Source organism: Columba livia, chromosome 4, assembly GCF_036013475.1.
Source record: "Columba livia isolate bColLiv1 breed racing homer chromosome 4, bColLiv1.pat.W.v2, whole genome shotgun sequence".
In the NCBI taxonomy this organism is placed as follows: Eukaryota; Metazoa; Chordata; class Aves; order Columbiformes; family Columbidae; genus Columba; species Columba livia.
Genome location: NC_088605.1, coordinates 25,018,783 through 25,039,020, shown reverse-complemented (window position 1 = coordinate 25,039,020; position 20,238 = coordinate 25,018,783). Strand labels below are relative to the sequence as shown.

Genomic DNA, 20,238 nt, shown 5'->3' with positions numbered 1-20,238 from the left:
CTGTCAGACCTATGCAAAATAAAACATTGTAGATGCAACAGAGATCTCACAGTGACCCTTTTCTGAATTTCCCTTCATGGGAAAGAATAAAGATTTATATTTGAACCAGAAATGCCTATAGTAAAGGGATATACTAAAATGCAAATAATCTCTTTGGATACTTTGGAAAGGAGTGACACTTGGTCCATGCAGATGCTGATTATTCAGATGGCGATAAAAAGGAAAGTCTGCCAAATGAAAAACCCCATGCAACCAGAATTACAAAAGATTAGCAGAGACATGGCAGAACTGGCTGTTACCAGGCAGGTGCCACAAGGAGTGTCCAGGCAGTGCCTCTGCCACCTCCTGCACTCGAGTGCTCGTTCCAGCAACTTTCACTTGTTTATTGTACTTGTTTGGGTAGCAGCCATCACATCACGAGTGAGATGTTGCAATCAGTTTCCTTGATTCCCCATTACAAAGTTGTTGACAACAAATCAACTGGATCAGATGGGCTACTCGGGGTTTGCTGTGCTGGACCTCTTTGTTAAAGAACGTGCCTCGAGTGGAGATCTTCATAGTCATTATTTTTTTCCCCTGACATAGCAGCCACGTGGCACCTAGGTATGGCCATTGCGGATGCTTTAGGCTTGAGACAGAAGAGCAAGTGGCTCTGCAGTTTCCGGCAGGATTCTTGTTCCTTCTATGAAGATGCAACTCCTTGCTTTTCTCTCTGAACACTGGAAAGTCTTTTCTATAGCTATCCGCTTGTACAACACCCGCATGACCAGAATAGCTCTTTCACATTACTTTGGGAGCAATTTAAACCAGCAGCATTTCACTAGTTTATTTCCTTAAGGCAGAAATTTGAATTTTACTGGGGGATCTTTGCATTTTATAGGAGGAAAAGCTTTCTGAGGGAATGCTGTTTACCTTTTCAGAGCGAGCTGCAGAAGTATATTTTTGTGACAATAAGCCGTTTTTCCTCTTTCTGTTGCGGTGAATGAAATGATCAGGTAAAATGCAAACCTTAAAGGATGATGATTAGAGACAAGCAAACTTACCCTTGCATATTTCCAGCTGAGCATAAGTACTGAAACCTCAGCTTTTCAATTTTGCTAAAATAATGCAAAGTGTTAACCCATGAATTGCAGCTGAACACAAAATATAATTTCTGCAAAATGAAGTAACTTCAATTATTTTAATTACAAAAATTATTTTGTGCTGGATGCATGTATATGCAGTTCCCAATCACGTTGATGAGAAATTAATGCTTAGATCTTGATTTAGCTTTTACTTCTTCGCAGCATGGACTTTCAATTAAAATATTTCTTAATGCAATTTGTTGCTTTCAGTAATAACTTTCAGAACATTATTTCTCATCAGAAGTCACATGTTGCACAGATCAGAGTGGTGGGTCACAATGTTTCCCTTTATTTACAATATTTAACAACAGTTGTCAATATTAAACAATATTTGCTTACACACTAGAGGGCAAAAGTAGAGATAATAACCAATAATTTTAGCAGAAGTTATTTTTAAAATGGCTGACTAAATGAAGGCTTACTTCTCATATACAGTGTCCTGACTAATGTGGATTTACCAGTCTTCTTACCTGCATCTCCCAGTCTAGGAGAGGGAAAACCAAAAGACACTGAGAAAAAGCTGCAGTGCTGTTTGGAAGGAATTAAGTTTGAGAGGTCATCAGATTGACTCTCTTGTGTCTAATAAATGTTCAGCTTAAAAAGGAAAGCGCATTGTTCAAACCAAAACCTATTGGTTGTTGAGTGAAGCAACTAATGTTTTATAGACATGCAACCTGTACTGGCTTTTCATCTTTTCTGAAGAGCTGCAGAGAACAGTTATTATTCCAGTCCTTCCTCCCTTCTGCAAAGACATTATCAGGCAAATGCTGTGGCACTATAGCAGTGATATATTTTTTTTGGGGTCTCCAGAAAAAAATGCACATCTTGCTTGGATCTTCTTTTCTCTGGGCAGTTTTTGTAATTGCAACGGAAAGCAGCCCCAACAGCAGCCCTTAGATGGACAGTCAGCTGGGATCATACTAAGCTTTATTGAACTGAATCCTTCCACCTGAAAAGCTTGGGAGGCTTTGAAAGGAAAATTGCTGTTTAAACATTCTGCAATGCACAGAAGCAGCTTTGTCTAACCTGGTTTATGCTACTTTTGTTAATGCTTCTTCAAGCAATACTCAGTGCAGACACTCTATCGTGAAGCTCTTCCACTTGAACAGCTCTCAGAGATACCCAAACCACACCTGTAGTTAACTTTGTGTGGGCAGACAACTTTATAAATAAAAATTAAACAAAGAACTTAACAACAGAAAATTAAAGGCAGCTACAGGTTGAATTTAATAGGATTACTCAGTCTGTTGGTGTCAGTTGCTGGGATTGACAGCTAAAGTCTTGATTCTGTAACCCCTTTTCTACCTGGTATCGTGTTTATTCCTGCTAACATTATCCTCAGGAACTACGTTGCCATTATGTACTGTATACCAAAGGGGCTTCATCAGGCAATGATTATGAGTAAATGCTATATCTGATAGGGCTATGCCTGCCTGGGCTGTTTAATAGACATAATGGCAAGGATGGCTCTGAAGGGAGTTCCAAGTGGAAAAACTCATGATACAGTCCTAAAAATTTATAGGATGTACCTATAGACCTCTCTAAGTCTCTTCAGTCACCACACCTGCATGAACATGTACAAAGGGTGCCTGGGATTACTGCACGGAAAGCTCGTTTGGCTTGGTAGTGTGTACCATTGGAACGATGGTGACAATTAGGTAGAGTGGAAGATACCGGAGGTATTACCACTACTTCATTTTTACTTAAAATTTATTGCCAATCAGTCTTAAAGCACAAAACTTAGCTCTGTATCAGCAGTCAGGTGAGAATCCCTTAGCAACAGGGACACTGTTTGAAACTGTGCAACACCGTAAGTAGCAAAACAGGGTCATCTGGGTAGAAATCATGGACAACAGTGCTGAGGAGCAATAAAAAGGGCCTAAACAGCACCATATTCTTGATTTATCCCTTTTCTTCATATTTCCACTTCTGGTGTCCTGTGATATCCTCTGCACACCAAAATACCAGCTGTACCACATCCAAGGGGAAAGGATTTCAAGAGGCCTTACAGGCAACACACTCCCTCCTTTTCACAATCTGGAGATAAGGGAACAGCCAGTAAATCTGACAGGGTATGATTCTCTTCTGCAAAGCCCTAGTGGGCTTTCACCCTGGACTAAATTAAATGAAGACCCTCCTGGTCCATTCTGTACTATGCTGTGAGGCTGAATAGAATAATTTATTTATTCAGCCAGGGTAAAAACCATCATTGTGATTCTGTACTACCACCATAATTACAGACAGCCTACATTGAAACTAGAGGCATGCACAGCTGTTTAATATGGTGTTGTTCTACGTGCTATGTTTTTTTGCTCTGGGTAGTAAGCTATTTTCTGCTACAGAATATTTTTCTGTCAATGGCTGATGAGTTAATGCTGATGTTGAATACAAATGCTCTGACTCTCACTAACTGGAGTAATGTACATGTCTGCAAGTGAGCACTTTTCAAAGTGACTGCTTTCTGCATAAACATAAAGGACTTTAGATGAAGAATGTTTCTTTTAGTTAGTTTTTAAAATGGCAAATAGAAAGGCGAGCAGCCTTTTGTAAACAGAAGCAGGATGCATAGAGAGCTTTCCTTTAAACTTCATGATGACACATCTGCCCTACAGAAGAACAGAGGGAAGGCAAGGAAATGAAATCTGGTTAAGGTATTTCAATTTATGTTCATTCAACACTGTAGGCTCAGTTCTGCTCTTCATTTGCATTTAAACAAGGAAGTTTCAATAAAGAAATTGTTGAATTACCTGAAGTGTCTTCAAGGCAATGTGAAAACACAATGAAATCTCTTCTATGCATTAACTGCAGTGGTGGGGAGGTTACCAGGACCTCTGGCTACATTTCGGGAGAGGCAGGTAAGTTCCACCCCAGCCAGCACATGTGTCATTTTGAACACATCTTAATTGTCTTAATGTAGGTGAGATTTAAACTGATCTCACTTGCTTAGATACTTTGCTGCATTGGGAGTGTAACTGGAGATTTGTTTTATGGAAAACTGAAGAACTAGGCTAAAAAGAATTCAAGAAGGACTTTTCTCAAAAACATGCATAATAATCATTCTTAGCCAAATCTTAGAATTTCTGGTGCACACTGGCAAAACTTTGTGCCCAGAGTCTGTGATTGCCCTGCTTGGCAAGTTATTAATTGGCACTTTAGTTTATCAAGGTACTGAAATTTTAGGCCTGGTGGTATTGGTTTTGACTATACTATAGATGTAAAAAATTTAAAAAAAAAAAAAAAAAAGGAAAAAATATTGTTTTGAAGAACTCACATTTTGACTTTTTTTGGGGGGAATAGAGTGGTGATACCATGCCAGGCTATGGGAGATAGGATCTGTGTCTTCCCTTTTGCTTTTCTGATTGTCCAATCCAGTTCTAGGGAGTTTTCTGTTTTGTTTAAACTCAGGTTTTCCAGAGTTATAATTGTGTAAATTACTTATGTTATGGTTTTGCAAGTGAAGTCCAAGTAATTAAAAAAAAAAAAAGAAAAAAGAAAGATAGTCTAGCTTAAGGTCTAGTTTCTGTGTCAAGGCAGCAGGCACTTCTGTCTTAAGGGAAGTGAAAACTTGAAAATATCCATGTTTTGCGTCCTTCAGACTGTTAGTATGCAAGATCTGCAAGTTTTTGTAAGGAGGGGCATTTGCAAGGATTTGACAAACAGATTTGCAAGTGAATCAATGAATGCAACCTTCCTGTACTACTCGTCTTTAATCAGGGTGACCACCTTGACTCTGGAAAACAGTTAATGCTCAGTACTCCGATATCTGCAGGTGGAGTTTTGATATTAGAGGTGATGGTAGTTCCCAACAGAGGAGCTGTGGCACATAGCTCAGCAAATGACATTTGGCCATTCCAGATCTAACTTTAGTTCGATTTTAACCTCCCTCCAAACCCACTACTTTTTTGATTAAGCAACTCTGCAACTTTATAAATGTTAAAAATTTTTAGCTGTCAGGGTAGCTTTTTGACACCTCAGATGAGCATATTACACTGGCAGTATTTTTTATGCGCAATAGATTTTCCTGTTTGTTTATAAAAATATTTGGGAGTAGCAGATTTTAGTCATACATCTAATTTATAGAGTGTGTATAAGTCTCCTGTCGCTCTGTCAGTAAGAGGCAGATAGGGTCAAATATTTGTGGGGTTTTTTTTAGAAAATTAATGTAGAGTTTAGTAAAGACGCTTGAAGGTGGGTTTAAAAAAAAAAAAAATCACCAGAAAAAATGTACCCGTCTGGATCACCTGTTCAAGTCAGCTTTCAAACAGGATTTATTTCTGATTCAGGAGCATGCTTTATTTCTCATTTATTCCTCTAGCTGCTCATGTGAAAAAGAACAGACACAAATACCAGGAGGATGTGACCCCTTCCCTAGGCCTAAAAGCAAGAAGAATGCCCAGCAAAGGCCAGGAGAGCTGCAGGCCAGCTTACAGGCCACTCTGTCCAAAGGGCAGGTGCATGGTGGTTCCATGCTCAGGTCCATCACCAGACAGGTCTGGTAGACAGACAGTAATTTTGCCTTGATGAGAGGGGCACAAGGCAAACACATGACCAGTGTTGACTGGGTTAGTATTGAAGTGGGATGTATTCAGCCTTTTGCAGCTCCTCAGATTATTATATGGCAATTAAAATAACTTCCACCATGTAAAAATGCAGGACACTGACTTCATTGTTTTTTGGGGTGTTCTGATTTCTTGCTCGGGTCAAAATGTTAAATCATTGCTTGCACTCAAAATCCATGAGCCAGCTACTTGCTGGTTGAATAGACCCGTAAACACAACTGTGCTGACAGTTTCTTTTTAGAAGGTTTTCTTCAAATGTTTGTCTTGACTTTTTAAAATAGTCTGTTTCTCTTGCATAGTGTCTCATCTCCAAAGCCTGAACCCCTTGTTGAAATCTGACTGTGAAATACGACCTTCCCGTTCACCTGCTACCAGCAGGACACTTCTGTACAAGCTGGGTATAATAGCACAGTATTTCATTTGTATTGCTTGGTGATGTGATGTTCTCGGTGGCAGACTGTGCCATGAGGTGGTTCTTTCTCTGCTTGCCTGTCCCTTCCTGGGGGAAGGCTTCATTTTTATTTGTTTAGTGTTTTTTTTAACCACTTGCACTGCAAATGCCCATGTGAGCAGAGCAGGCATGGGGATGTGTATATTAATGTTTACACCTCCCTCAAAATGCTGCAATGCTAAATGTGAGTTTCTTCATATTTAGAAATGAAATAACTTTTTAGCTGTAGGCCTGCTTCTCAGAGAACTGCTCCACTTCCAAGCAAAACGATTTTTGCCTCAGCTGAACCTACCTGAGTAGGTATTTCTTGGCAGGTTTCAATAGAATCACACGAAGTTTGGAGGTAAGACATCAAACATTTGCAACTTGTGCCTCAGATTTCCATGTTTATTGGAACTGGATATTATTTTTGTTTAGAGTAGCTTTTGTAACCAGTAGTTTTCACTTACATTTACTAACTACGCTGTGTTGCTTATGGGAAAACAAAATGTAGGTAGCAGGTAGCAGATAATTTATTAATTTAAATGAATATAAAATTATGGTTTATATCAGAATCTGTGCTGCTCCAGTAACCCCTCTGGAGCAGGCTGGCTCATCCACACAACAGATGTCCCGGGTCTTCTCTAGCACCTGTGATGACCCACCTAGTCCTAAGTCATCATTATCATCTCTCACATGCTTTTTGTTAGCTGTGAGCTCCTAAAGTGTAGCAGAGGGGTGTCATGGAACTGAGGGTGTGCATTTGGCTGCAGCGTGGAGTCCCACAGGGACCCCTGTGGGTGCAGGTGTCCGCTTGAAAGAGGATCTGCATTAGCCCAGGCAACTACACCTGGCATGGGCTAGTCCATTTGTCCATCCCTGGAGCCACATCTGGGCCTTGTTCAGGAACAGCTGGTTGTTCTGTCCAAAAGAGGGCCCAAAATCAAGCATTGATGCACTGTGGATGCTCAGGAGACGAGGACAGAGGATGACCTGGAGAATTGACCCGTCGCATGGTGTGGATGTGCAGAGTGCATGGGACTGCCCTGAGCTGCTCCAGGGATCAAAGCAGGCAGAGGTTTCAGCAGCTGAGGCAGTGGAAAGGACACATGTACCTTCCTCTGCTCTCTCACAGGCTGAATGGAGCTGCAGCACAGGCAGTGGTCCAGCCCATCCTCCACTGGGACTCTCCTCCACCTTCCCCTTGCAGGAATAAATGCGATCCTCCTTAAGAAGGGAGTATCTGCAGCTCCTCCACAAGAGACAAGTGCTAAGTAGGAGTTTGTGTGCTTATGTTATGGCTTTTTGAGAATTTTTTTAAACAAAACATAGTTTTGGTGGAGAGCACACAATTAGAACCAAAAGTTTTCAGAAGATCTCACTATTTCAGTTAAACTTTCATGTCCAGGATGTGATTTCTGGGCCAAACCAAGAGAAAGAACTGCTCCAAAGCAGCCAGGAGGGCAGAGAACCCACCTGAGATCTGAGACCCCAAGCAGCAACCTGTGCCCTGGCTACATCAGCTGGGGACCCTTGTGTGCCACTCTGCCACCAAACTGCAACTCATTCATTTTCCCCAAACCACATCTCTAGATGTTGGTTCCTCGTTCTGAGCTAAGAACTGACACTGGGGTTTATAAAACATTGTGCTCCCAGCTTGGCAGGCACCTAGAGAAACTCCTTTGCTCCTATTATAAAATTTCCATGCTTTCATGCTGTTCCTTATTTTCTTTCATAAGCCCAGTCTAAATGTCGTTACATTCTTTCTAGCTGTGCAGTTGAGCAAGACTTGATTTCCCTGTTCTGATGGGAAATAAGAGCATTGTTTGATATTAAACAAAATGTCATTTTGGTGCTTTTTCTTCTTTTGAGAGTAAGAACATCAGAAACAAAGCCCTGTAATGGGATAACAAATAAAATGGGCTTTCCCTTCGCTGAAATAATATAAATGCACAATAGTATGCAGCCAGGGGTTTCCTAACCACCAGGCAGACAACTAGTGGGATTGTTTCCTTATACATCTTTAATAAAAGACATCATTGACTTTTCAGGTTTCTACCTATCCTAGATGTTTCTTGCTTGTTTTATTAGAAGGTCAGCTCTTTCTGAATAAGTCTGCTTTGTTACTATTGCCTTAAAATTAAACACTGTTGTAAAGAGCAACTGAAAGACGGAAAAAGATATAAGGAAACCAATTTCTTCTTCAAACCCTTGTGTTCCTTGTATGTATTGTCCTCTTTCTAGAGAAGGAGGGAAGGAAAGCAAGCAGCTTTCTCTGGAGACAGCACTTCTATTACCAAACTGAAAATAGGAAAACCAGCATGCAGGGTTTTCCACATATATCTCCCCATTCCACAAATGCAAAAATCATTCCCCGCCCCCTGTCCCCTCTCTGCTGCAGGCCACACTTTCAGATGTTTTCATTACTTCTGTGACATTCCAGTAACTTTACTTTTGTATCAGCAGTATACTTAACAAAGCCTAAATTTAGTGGTTTTGAAGACAGAAGGACCATTTTAGGGTCTAGGTTAGTTAAAAAATGTTGTATGCTTAATGAAAGTGCAGCATAGTCTCAGAAATTTGATTTTTACTCAGAATTAGAATGTAACTGTGCACTTTTTGCATAATTTTGTTGATAAGGCTTCTGTGAGTTGGGCAATATAATGATTAAATTTTGTGTCTGAAAGACAGATTTTTTTTATTTTTTTTTTTTTAATATGTTGTCATTTTAAGACAGGGATATTTGAAGTCAGACCTTGCCAGGCCAATGTCAAGGCACTTTTACAGTCTTCAAAGGCCCTTGAGCATACTTAGTTCCTACTTACCTCAGTGTGAATTTGACAGACAAGGACTGGAGGATTCAACATCATTATAACCAGTTGATCTATAAATAGCAGAACTTACTGAGTCTGGTTTTCTATAGTATCACCATAGGAATGCAGAGTAATTCCAGCTCCATCCCATATCCCCAGCTCCTTCCGCTCTCCCACCCTTTGCATTCCTCCCTCGTTGGTCTCTGCACCCCTTCCCGCAGGCTGGGTGGTTGCTGGGGCCGTGGGTGCCCTCACAGGCAGGTTGTACAGCCCTGCTGGCCTCTGCTTTGCAGGGTGGGGAAAAGCTCACCTGTAACTGCCTTTCCCTCAGCTGGATGCAAATTCCACCTCTCTGGGTTAGCCCTGTTCTCCTAAAGCCACCTGAGCTCTGAGACGTCTCTCCATCCCCGTGCTGCTTGCCTGCAGCTGGCCAGCCTGTCCAGAAGTCTGAACCGGGAGAAGGGGCACTGGCAGACACAGCATGAGCTCGTATGCTTGGGGTGGGGTGTGGGGCTGTTTTTAGGAAACCAGGCTGGGAACACCACACATTCAGCAAAACCAGGAACAGCATGCAAGTGCTAGGATGTGCAAACAGGGAAATTAACTCCCAGACAAAGACAACGAGTCTATTTATTGCCTGTTTGCTCAGTTAGAGCGTCAACTGCTCTTTGTCTTCTGTGCTGAATTGCACCCCCTCCCCTTCCAAATTTTACAGTAGTTTATACCTGTGAGTTTTGAGTGTCACAGCAGCTGCACTTCTGGAGCACCTGTGGTAAGCTGGAGTGGCTTTAGCCATGTAACCATGAGCTACTGCTGGACTTTGTTCGCTTTGACGTGCTGAACTTTGGCCAGAGGAGGTAGGAGAGAAGCTGCTTACTCTTGGCGAAATACGATCACAGTGTACCCAGGGAGGAACCTTTTGTAAAGTGCCCTTTAGTCAGCTCCGGTTGTCGTTAGGGGTTGTAATAATTTAGATTCCCTTGATAGTTTCAGTAAAAGAGCATCTGAAAGCACAAGGTCTGTCCTGCTGGGTACTGGGGACGCAACAGTGACAGTGGCACCAGGCACGGGACGGCTTAGCGGGGCACAAGCCTTCAGGCGGCTGAGGAGCGACGTGTAGGTTAGTAACCGTACCTTGTGGTGGTATTATGGTCATGGTTATATTTCCTATGGTATTTAGCAGGGATGCAGGCTGTATGGGAGGGAGCCTGATCAGTGAGGCACCTATTCCAGCCTCCTGGGCAATAGTAGATGCCATAAAACACAGTGTAGGTGTTCACAGAGGAGGTGGTGATGGAAAATCCTTGTTTTAGAGAAATCTCTCGTCCTAGTTGCTAAATGCAAGAGAGTGTCTTATGCTTTAGATGGGAAGGTAGTTTCTTTTGTGAAGCTGACCGTGCCCTGAGTACCACTGAGTGTCTGTTAGAAAGAGGCAGTCATCGTGGAGGCTCCTGTTCTTCCAGGACACAAGTGTCCTCCTGCACCGCGTACCACAACCGTCACACTGTACTTTGCAATTGCTCTTTTAACGTTATGTAACCAAAAGTAACTGTTTCACGTGTATAAAATTATCTTTTCAGGAGTAAATACATGAACTCAAAATATTACATTTTTTTCCTCTCTGAAATGACATAGCTCAGTGACTGCATAAGGAAATTACTTTTCCTTTGTTGGCATCATCAATATACTTAGGAAATAATGTGCCAGGCAATTTTAATACACTTGGGTTTCATTTTTAACAATAAGTGTTCCCAAAAGAATTCAGAGTTTCCAAAGAAAAGCAGTCTAAACCTTCAGTATAACCTTACTACTCTTCTTTGGTCTTGCAGCACATCTTCAGAAAAAGATTTTGCTTCATTTTACAAAGGCCAAACATCAAAACAAGGGAAATGCACTACCTGATGACTTTGTTTTTTTTTCTGGGATGTGCTGTCTTGTACATAGCACCAGTTTCATTCTATGAAACATATGACGAGTTAAATTAAATCCCTGGTGTCAAACATGATAATGTGGCACCAAGGGTGAATTGGCTTCATTCAGATAAACTTATACACCAACAAAATTTCAACCATGTCTTCACATACGGTCTTAAATATAAACAGAGAAAATAATCCCTTCTACGGATAGAAAATTCAGTCCTCAAGGTTGATGTGGAAGTCTAAGTATTTGGACAGATGAGGGACAAGTGACAACCTGGTTGTTGCCACATTAATCTGTGTACTAGACAACAATATGTTGCATTTTCATATTCAGAGATTCTGTGCTAAATCGTGTACTGGTGAATCAAATAGGATAAGACTTGAACAGACTGGGCGAACATTATTCATTTTATTTTCTGGAATAATCTCCAGCAACATAGCAGGAAGGGCAAATGTTCTCCAACAGAGGTCTCTGCTCACCTCCTCTGGTGCTCTGAAGACAGCACACAACCCTAGAAAGGTCAGATTTCAACCATTTTAGTTGCATGGAGACTGTAGCAGCTTTCTCTGGATGTTTGGTAACATGCTTACCTTTAAAATGTAACTCATATGTATTCCCACCAATTAGATGTAGTTCATTTAGGAGTTTACCATGTGTGGTTTGGAGAAGGGCAATAAGACACTGACCTTCTTAAGTTCCTGAGAAGATTTAACTGTTTGTTGTTGGTTTTGTTCATGGTTTTTGCTGTTGTTTTGGGTTGGTTGGCTGATCTGGTTTGGTTATTTGTCTGTTTGGGTTTTTTTTGTTTTGGTTGCTTTGTTTTGTTTTAAAAAATGGGATTGTGTCTGCGGGATTACAGTCATTTGTCACCCAGATAATGCATTGACAAGCTGCAATTTCCTGTTTAGTTGCAGGTTTGCTCCTTGCAAACAGCAATGTCCCAGGTGCATGGAGAGTATTACTTATGCCCAACAGTTGAGGATGGTAATTGCCATTGTTATGTCTCTACAAATGACTAAAACATGCCAGGGTCTCTTCCCTGGACCCAAAGGCAGCAGAGTACAGAGTCTTTTATCTGGAGTCTTCTCCTTCCCCCCAAAACAAGGTGGGCTTGCCCACAATGCCTACCCTGGGCAGTCCCAGGGTCTAAATGCACCTACCCTGCAGAAGAGAAGAAATATGAGAAATAAATAGGGCAGAGCTGAGGGTGCAGATACTGCTCAGAAAAGCTCATTTTGTGTCTCCAACCCCTCCTTCAGCCAAAGGAAGGGATCTTCCTGTCTCAAGACCTTTTTGTGCAGCTTCTGAGGCTAAACTCAAGGGTTTGTTTATTACCAGTTTGGAAATGTCCTCTTGAAGATACAAGCCTTCACCTAGAGATAGGAAGTGTGGGGCTTAGGTTCATCCTGAATGAGTTATACGTCCCACTTAGGCTTTGTGTGTGGCTCAAGAGCGGCAGATCCTAGGTCATTGTGGAAACATTTGATTTCCTGAGGAAGGGAAAGAGCAGTTTAACTGATGGATTTAATAATTACAGCCACTCAGATCATTCTTCTTGTTCCTAAACATTTCAGCTATTATGGTCCTTGAAATCACAGACACTTCACCTGTTTTATCTTGTCAAATATCTATTGGGGTAAGTTATGTCAACATTCCTGAGGTCTTTCTCTAAGAGAGAAGTAGTTTAGAGCAGAAGTGTGGTCCTGTAAAAAAAAAAAAATCACCTTCCTATGATTAGTGAGAGCTGCCCAATAACACAGCTCTTGAGGAATTCCAAGTTTAATTAGGCTGGCTCTGCCATGCAGAGTGACCTGGGCCAGCACTGGCAGTCAGGGGGATGGTGCCCAGGAGCCCCACACTGCTGGTGGCCACAGCCCAGGTGCAGCCACGGAGCTGAAAGTGCCTTTTTACTATTTAAGCATGTTTGATTATGGTGGGTGGTTTTACCACAGGGTTGCAAAGTTCATACCAAGAGCAGCTTACTTTAGGTTTGTGTTTCTGCGTTGTGCAAGTGGCTCGGTATAGGCGCAGCTCTGGCCCTTGCCTGTGCTGTACATAACATGTTTGGTGGAATTACAGGCAAACTCATGCTGTTTCCCCTGCTGTGGAAGCACATCTTAGACAGGGAGCAGCGTCCTGTAGGTCACATAGCTTAAACCAGCACAAAACCAGAGCAAGCTGCAGTGGCTCAGGAGCGGTGTGCCAACAGTTGGGTTCTGGTATAATGCTGGCCGCTGGGAAGAAAGCTCAGCCAAAAGGTTTGCAGCCCAAATCCTGCCTGCCTGTGGAGAGAAGCAGACAGGATGCAGATACTGGCAGAGGAGGGGCCGGGTGTACGGGCAAGGTCTGGTTAGGTGAGAGCATGTGACAGCTCAGGCGAATCTGCGCTGGGCTGCAGGGACAAAGTGTGCCATGCAAGGCAGGGCGATGGGCCAAGAGGTGTGACCCTGCTCCCAACTCACGGCAGCACACACTGCCAAAGGGTGACTCGGTCACAGCAGCTTTTCACTATGTAAAGTCCTGTCCCAGGTATTCTGGCAGCATGGGACTGGGATAAAGCTTGGTCTGCTTAACACAGACTTCTTTGGCAATGACATCTTTTCTGTGCATGGCAATTCAGACTCTGCTGACACCATCAAAATCTGCTTTTTCTAGCCCTGATGATAAATTGGTGTTCTGAGACATGAAAGTTGTGAGCGTGTAATAAAATGTAATGGAAGAGACAGCAGAATTAATGGATACAGTCAACTCCTCTACAGCTCATTTAGTCTCCTCTAGTCTAAATTTTTCCTTCATGTTACTGGGAGGTGGAAAAATAAATTTGTGTTTCTGAAGGGAACTGTGTCAGTTTCCTTATCTGATAATCTCTTTTTACAAACAATTTCCAAGTGATGTTCATTGTCTTATTTTCAATAAGATATTAAGAACAAAAATATAAAAGTTCATGCCCCGACCAGAGATGATTGCCCGTTGGCTGTAGGAAAAGCTCTTTCACTTAACATTCTTATATTTTACTGTGGGCAGAGCAATTGCCGGAAGAGAGTAAATGAGGGTTACGTGTGCTAACCACACTCATTTTCATACCCTGATTCTGGAAGCCTGCTGTAAATATATAGGTTTGGAGTTCTTTATCCTCCCTCTGGTGAACATGTATCACAAACCCCTGTGATGCTCTCTTTTGCAAAAAGGCCCCAGAGGGGACCAGTGAGAATTTTATTTGCTGGGAACCTTTTAATTATCAAAATTGGCTGGTATATGGTTGGCTTGTGCTGGCTGGTTACCCCTGCCAGCTACAGGAGATGGCCACCAGGTGCCTTTCAGTGACCCATGGAGCTCACACTACCATGCTGCACCTCCCTCCTTGATTCCTCCAGTACCTTCAGCCTCTCGAAACCTGCAGCACTAAAATTCACGGGCTGCATCTGAACTTATAAAGAGTAACAGTTTACTGTCCTACCCTCTGATCTCTCTGGATGGGTCAGTGAGTTCCTTGGTGTTACAGAAAGGTTCTCATCTACCCCACTGTGACCTCTCATTGGCTTCTCTGGAGTGGGAGCTGTGCTGTGAAACTACAGTCAGCAGGCTTCAAAAGAAATTTTTCCCATTTTCCCATGAGTTTGCTCATTGCTGGTGATTCAACAAATGCTTTAAGCCAGCAATGCTGACAGAAGGACCAGTCCCACCTTCTTCCCTTCTGCCAGCACAGTTGTTCAGGGAGCATGTGAGGGTACAGCCTCACAAATGCTTCTGGCAGCACAAGCGGAGGCTGCACGGGGTGGCTGTGGATGGAGTGGGACTTCACACTGGGGACACCAATTTAGCATGTTTGTGAGGATGTGGTGCGAAACACTGGTCTTGAGCAGCCACATCAGGCTAGTGAGGGCTAAACCTTTTTCCCGTAGTGTTTTATTTACCCCGCGACTGAAAAAGCAAGCATCATGTTAATGTCCCTTGTAGATACGTCCATCCAGAACCGACCCTGTATTTATTTTAATGGAAAGCAAACATACCACAGAAACGTAATGATTGTGACAATATAAAAAAACCTTTGGGTTTTGCTGGTTTTCTTCTTTCCTTATGTGCTAATCAAAATCTATTGCACTCCATGGCTTTGTTCAGTATCTGTCTTCTTACATTTTGGAACCTAAAACCTGCTTTCAGGTTTAAATGAAAGCACAAAATGGCACATGGGGAAACTGAGCCTACTCTCCAGGGTGAACCTCTGTGCTGACTTTCACTGCAGAACGACAATTAATGTGTGTACTAAAAATAAAACAAAAAAATTTGTCTAGGACCATCATGGTTTTCAGGGCTTCTCTCACTGCCCATGAACCAGAGAAGCCCAAGATCAAAAAAACAAAAGGGGAAAGCCCAAGGTGTCTTTGACCAACTTTCCCCCTGGTGTGGGACTCTACCTTCAGGGCTGTGACTTTGTCCTCTCCATGCTGGGAAGTGGGATGTGGCTGGGGCTGGCAGGGCAGCAGGGCAGTCCACCTTTTCAAGGGCATTTACTGGGAATCCTCTGTGATGTGGCAAGATAAAGGTCAAAGCACTGGCGTAGCTTACCCATGGAAAGGGCTTTTTTGTAAGAGAACTCGGAAAGCTGTTGTCTCCAAGTGTCTACCTGGGTGCCTGAATACTTCTGAAAATCACTTGAGACTATACAGTAAAGCTGTTTTCAGACATATAATTGTATGTGGTGTTTGTTGTATTCTATCCACCTGAAAAAAAAAATGTAGGTGTTGTGGTACTTGTTACAGACTGTATGTTCTCTGAAGGATCTCCCCAGGTTTTGGTCTGCAATAACTTATAAAAGTCAGGAAATGACGAATTGTGCTGTCTTAACTCACATTGTGTAAGAACAGGTGTAAAATAACATGTTATTCATTTAAATAAGTGGTGTTGTCCCTTTAAACATTCAAATAGGCAATAAAATGGTTCTGTGAACATGTGGGAACCTGTTCCACCAAACACAAAGTGGTTTTGTCAAAAAGAGAAGGAAAAGAAAGTAAAGGGAAAAAAGGCTGTCTACTACATTATGAGATCCTGATTTTTGTGGCTGTGTTGTGGCTGAGGAGTGGCTTATGTGTGAATATACTGATAAACTCTAAAGACTTTCTGAGCCTAAGATTGGAAAACTTGCAGTTCACTTATAAATTCACATGTTCTTTCGGTGAAATATTTTACCTGGCACATTCCTTTCTCATTCCACTACAGCCTCTCAGCAGTTTTGAAGACCAAATATCACCACAAAAGCCAACCCACCGTTCAGTCCATTCTCTCCCTTCTCCCTTTGCTTGCTCACGTCTGTACTGTTACACGATGCTAAGCTGCCACCCTGAAATATCTCCTAAAAGCCTATTTCCTACCATGATCATCAGAAATACTAATTCTCATCCAGATAATGACACCACCTCAATGAAATCCTGAGTCTGTGATCAGCTTCTGGATCTCCCAAAGCATATGGTTTCAATCCTTCTAAAAGTCTCTGAAAGGGATCCAATGTTTTATCAGTGCTTGTCATCGTGTTGAGGAGCCCAGTGCACCTGATCAGCAGAGGCCAGAGCATGTACCTGCTTGTATTACAGAAGAGAGACAGTCGAGGGGAAGCACACCATCTCCTTGGAAGCTTTTTCTATGGCAGGGGAAAGGTCCTTAGCTGACAAGCATTAATATATCCCAGTGAATCTCACTTTTTTCTTCAAATTTTCAGTATTTTCTGTCACTATTCAGAAGAACAATTATTTAGGAAAAACCTTTCACATGTAATTCCACTGCAGGAAAGAATAAAAGGAAATGGAAGGTCTATTGGAAACATAGACATGGACTTTTCTCTGCACTGTTCCCTTTCACATTTCTTAGGATTTGGCCCCTGCTTAGTTGTCAATCACCAAAAAGAGGAAACAACTAAATATTTATGCTGTTATTGTAACAGTGACACTTCATCATTGTAATCAAGTTGTGTATTAGGAGAGAAGATGTGTTTCTATCCTTATGCCACAGCAGTGGATGCTGTATGGAGAGGAGTGTGCATGTATGCACAGAACCCATCCACCCTGCTGCTTGGATGGCTCTGCCCCTAATGCTTTTCCACTCTGCCTTAGGTGTATCCCTCTTATGATGCCAGAGTCATCATAAAGAGGCATATAAAAAATAATGTAATTTTTATGAACACAGCATGCTTGAAGCCAAAGGGATGTAGGTGCCTAACGCCAGGGAAAGCTAGGGGACACGCAATATTCTGCCCAGCTTTCTTAAGTTCCGTATAAAAGCACAGCATGCAGGACAAATTAATATATTTTCAAATTCTGCCGTTGGGAATGCTAACACCTCAGACTACCCTGCAGTATCTTGATCTATTGGTGTTCATTGTTTTAAACAATAATCAGATCGTAACTTGGGAACTAACAAGCTGGAGCTAAAAGTCAAAGTATAAAATGAAAATCAATAGTTTGAGTTGCCTCCCTACACAATCCTAATTGACATGGTGTATTCAAGAGCCTTCTAAAAATGATCCCATCATCTCACTAGCATCAATGTTTTTTCATTCCTCATACCCCAGAATAGTGTTCCCTATGCATTCAAGTATTTGCATGACTGTAACTGACGTGATCCACGTTACAATGTTTATGGCTAAAAGTTTAGTTTGTTTTCCAACAGAAAAATGCAAAGTAAACAGAAGGATACTGTCTTTAAAAAATCAATTAATCTGATGGAGAGGAGTTTTGCAAGCTAAATATTTTATACTTACTTTCCCATAGAGATCAGTGGGATTGAGGCATGGATCTGATCTTGGCAGAATCTCCTAGATTTTATCCCTGGATTTAAGACTGATTCCTTTCATAGTCTTGGGCAAACCATTTAATTTCCATGCTGCAGCTTTGCTGCAGAACCTGCTTCTCTGCAGCTCTTGCAGCTAGTGAGTTAACATTTGCAGAGAGGAATCCTGCAGGTGAAAGACTTGTACAGTAGACTCGGGCTGCAGGCATTTTGGGAGCAGTATCCTGGCTGCAGGTGTGTTTGTGCAGTTCCTAACACCCCGTGGCCGCAGTACTGTGGATGAACAACTCTAAAAATCCAGAACAGAGTGACCGCAAGCATTGTTTGGGCTTGTGGTGTCAGTACAACAGCTATCCTTCCTGTTCACTCTCAGAATCCACTACAAAGATGGTTCTTTTGCCCATCTTTGCAATCCTCTACATTTCTCTCTCTAACTTGGAGCCTTCTAATTTTAGTGCTCTCTAGACCCATTGACCCCCTACCCTGCTTCTCTAGCAACCAGCCTCTGACTGCAGTACAAGGATGACTCTACATATTACATGCCCAGATTAAACCACTCAGAGGCCAAGAACAAAATATTATGTAGGACCACCTGATACAAACTGGCAGCACTTCCTCTGCAGAATCCACCCCTGTGCACAGTTTGTCATTGAGAAGTTAAGACACGTCTTCCACACTAAGATGGTCTGAAGTCGCTGCCTCTGTGCTGCTTGGCTGAAGATTTGGACCAAGCTTTACTTTTTGGAAAAAAGGAGAAAGAAGAAAGGAATGACTATGCCAACAACAACAACAACAAAAACTGCAAAAAGACTGAAAGCTGTAGTTGTTTTGCTTCTGCAGTATGCTGTTTGCTTTCCACCATCTCCGGGCAGCGGTGTTTCCCAGAAATTAGCCATCTCCCAAGGCATGCCCTGCTCCCTCTTCTCCCGCCGGCTGGCTGTGCACACTGCTTGCCGACCGGGCAAATCCATCATCCAAGGAGTGTTTCGGTGCAGTTCCTCCTCTTGGCTGCTCGAGAAGGTGTGTTGTTTGCTTTGCCTAAGTGCTCCCGGGGCCTAATGCTCCGTTGTTATGTACAGACCATTTCTGCTATCATGAATCATGTTTTACCACCCCTGTATTTTACTCCTGCACCAAGCTCTTTTTTTCTTTCAAGCAAACAAGTTTGAGTTTCCGTGTTTGCCACTGAAGTGGTGCACGCCGGGTATATGGCACAGGCTGAGTTATTCTTACCGTCCCGCCGCTGCTGAGATCAGTAAACCAACTTCTCGCTCCAGGAGCCGCAGACCATTTTTTTTTTTAAAAGCGAAGGTACATTGATTCAGTGCAGCCTGAAATAATTTTGCCAGACATGTATAAAGAAAAAAAATCTCTGAAAAAAACGCATGCCGTCAAGCAAAATATGCCCTTTTCTTATCTTATCTGTTGTGAGTAACTCAAGCTATTTGCACAACGCCTTGTGCTAGGAAGGAGTTGTTTGTACATGTTTCACCCTCTTTTTTCCAAGTTTTGAATTTTGAATGAAATCTTTATCTTCAAATTCCTCCTCCTTGCAAAAATATCATGGTTTCTCTTTCCTATGCTTCCCCGAAGGTTGGACTCAGCCTCCCCTCCAAAGATCTCTTCATTGCAGATGGTTTTCTATTAATCTTCAAACCGCTTTGGAGAGCCCTCTGCATCTGGCAGCACTAACATCCCCTCTCTCTCCCTCCCGTCCCACCCACTTAGCCTCAGCCTAAGAGCCCTTAACAAATGACTCCCAAGGAATTTAAATGGCTAACGCTCGCTGGCCAATAACAAGATGCATAAACTGTATAACCAGGTTACACGGCTCTTGCCATTAGGAAGAAAGGTTGCTCGGGCAAAGGCGTGAGTCCTCTTAACCTGTCGCACTTCGATCGTGGGACCGGGCAGGTAAGGGAAATCTTGTTTGCTCTGTAGGGCTTTTTATCTGGTTTTCGTTTATCAGGGAGTTCAGACTGAAAGTATGTCATTGTCAAGGTGCCGGGTATGGGTTTTGCCTTCCCTTAGAGGGTCCTAAAGGGTTGTTTGAGAAGAAACTACTTCTAAGCCTCAACTACAAGCTCAACATGTGAATAACTTAAAGAATGTAAGTAGCAAATAGCAAAGCGAATGTCTGAACAGTGAAAACTAAAATAGTGAAATTTCAGATGGAAGAAAGCAAACAAAATCAGGTTCTTTCTATTATCTTAAGTTAACGAAGTGAAAGGTAGCTATTTACAATGACCTTACATTGTGTTTTCAGTTGGGCTGTCTCTGCTGTTTGCTGTTTGTGCTGCCTGGTATTTTGTTCTGCTCTTATTCAAGAGACTGACATAAAAATCAAGCTTTAAAAGTGGGTTATTGGCTTTAGCTGCAGAATTTGGAGTTTGTAGAATGAAGGTGGCTAGGAAGTTTGAGCAAGCAAGGTATATATGCAATTATTATTAACACAAACTCCTCGTGCATACTGAATATTTGACAGTGTTTTAAAAGAATTAAGTTCTGATATTATTCTATTCCCATTCCTCTTAAGTAGCATGTGAAATGTTTGAGGTTTGTGTATGACATAAGACATGTGACCTTAATCTTTATTTATTCATTTATTGCTT

The 20,238-nt window shown here is 42.2% G+C and overlaps 1 protein-coding gene across 10 annotated transcripts in view; it reads left to right on the top strand.

Annotated features, from left to right (window-relative positions):
* The window catches only part of RBM47 (RNA binding motif protein 47), a 78,800-nt gene that overhangs the window by 37,342 nt on the left and 21,220 nt on the right, over positions 1 to 20,238 (top strand). Inside the window, exon 1 of one of the 10 annotated variants that reach the window (XM_065060737.1) lies at positions 9,865 to 10,046. The exons of 8 other annotated variants lie outside the window; for them this stretch is intronic. The gene's annotated coding sequence lies outside the window, so the exon portion shown is untranslated. Of the gene's footprint in view, positions 1 to 9,864; positions 10,047 to 19,290; positions 19,541 to 20,238 lie in introns of those variants that run through there. One more of the 10 variants, XM_065060734.1, reaches the window with a different exon arrangement.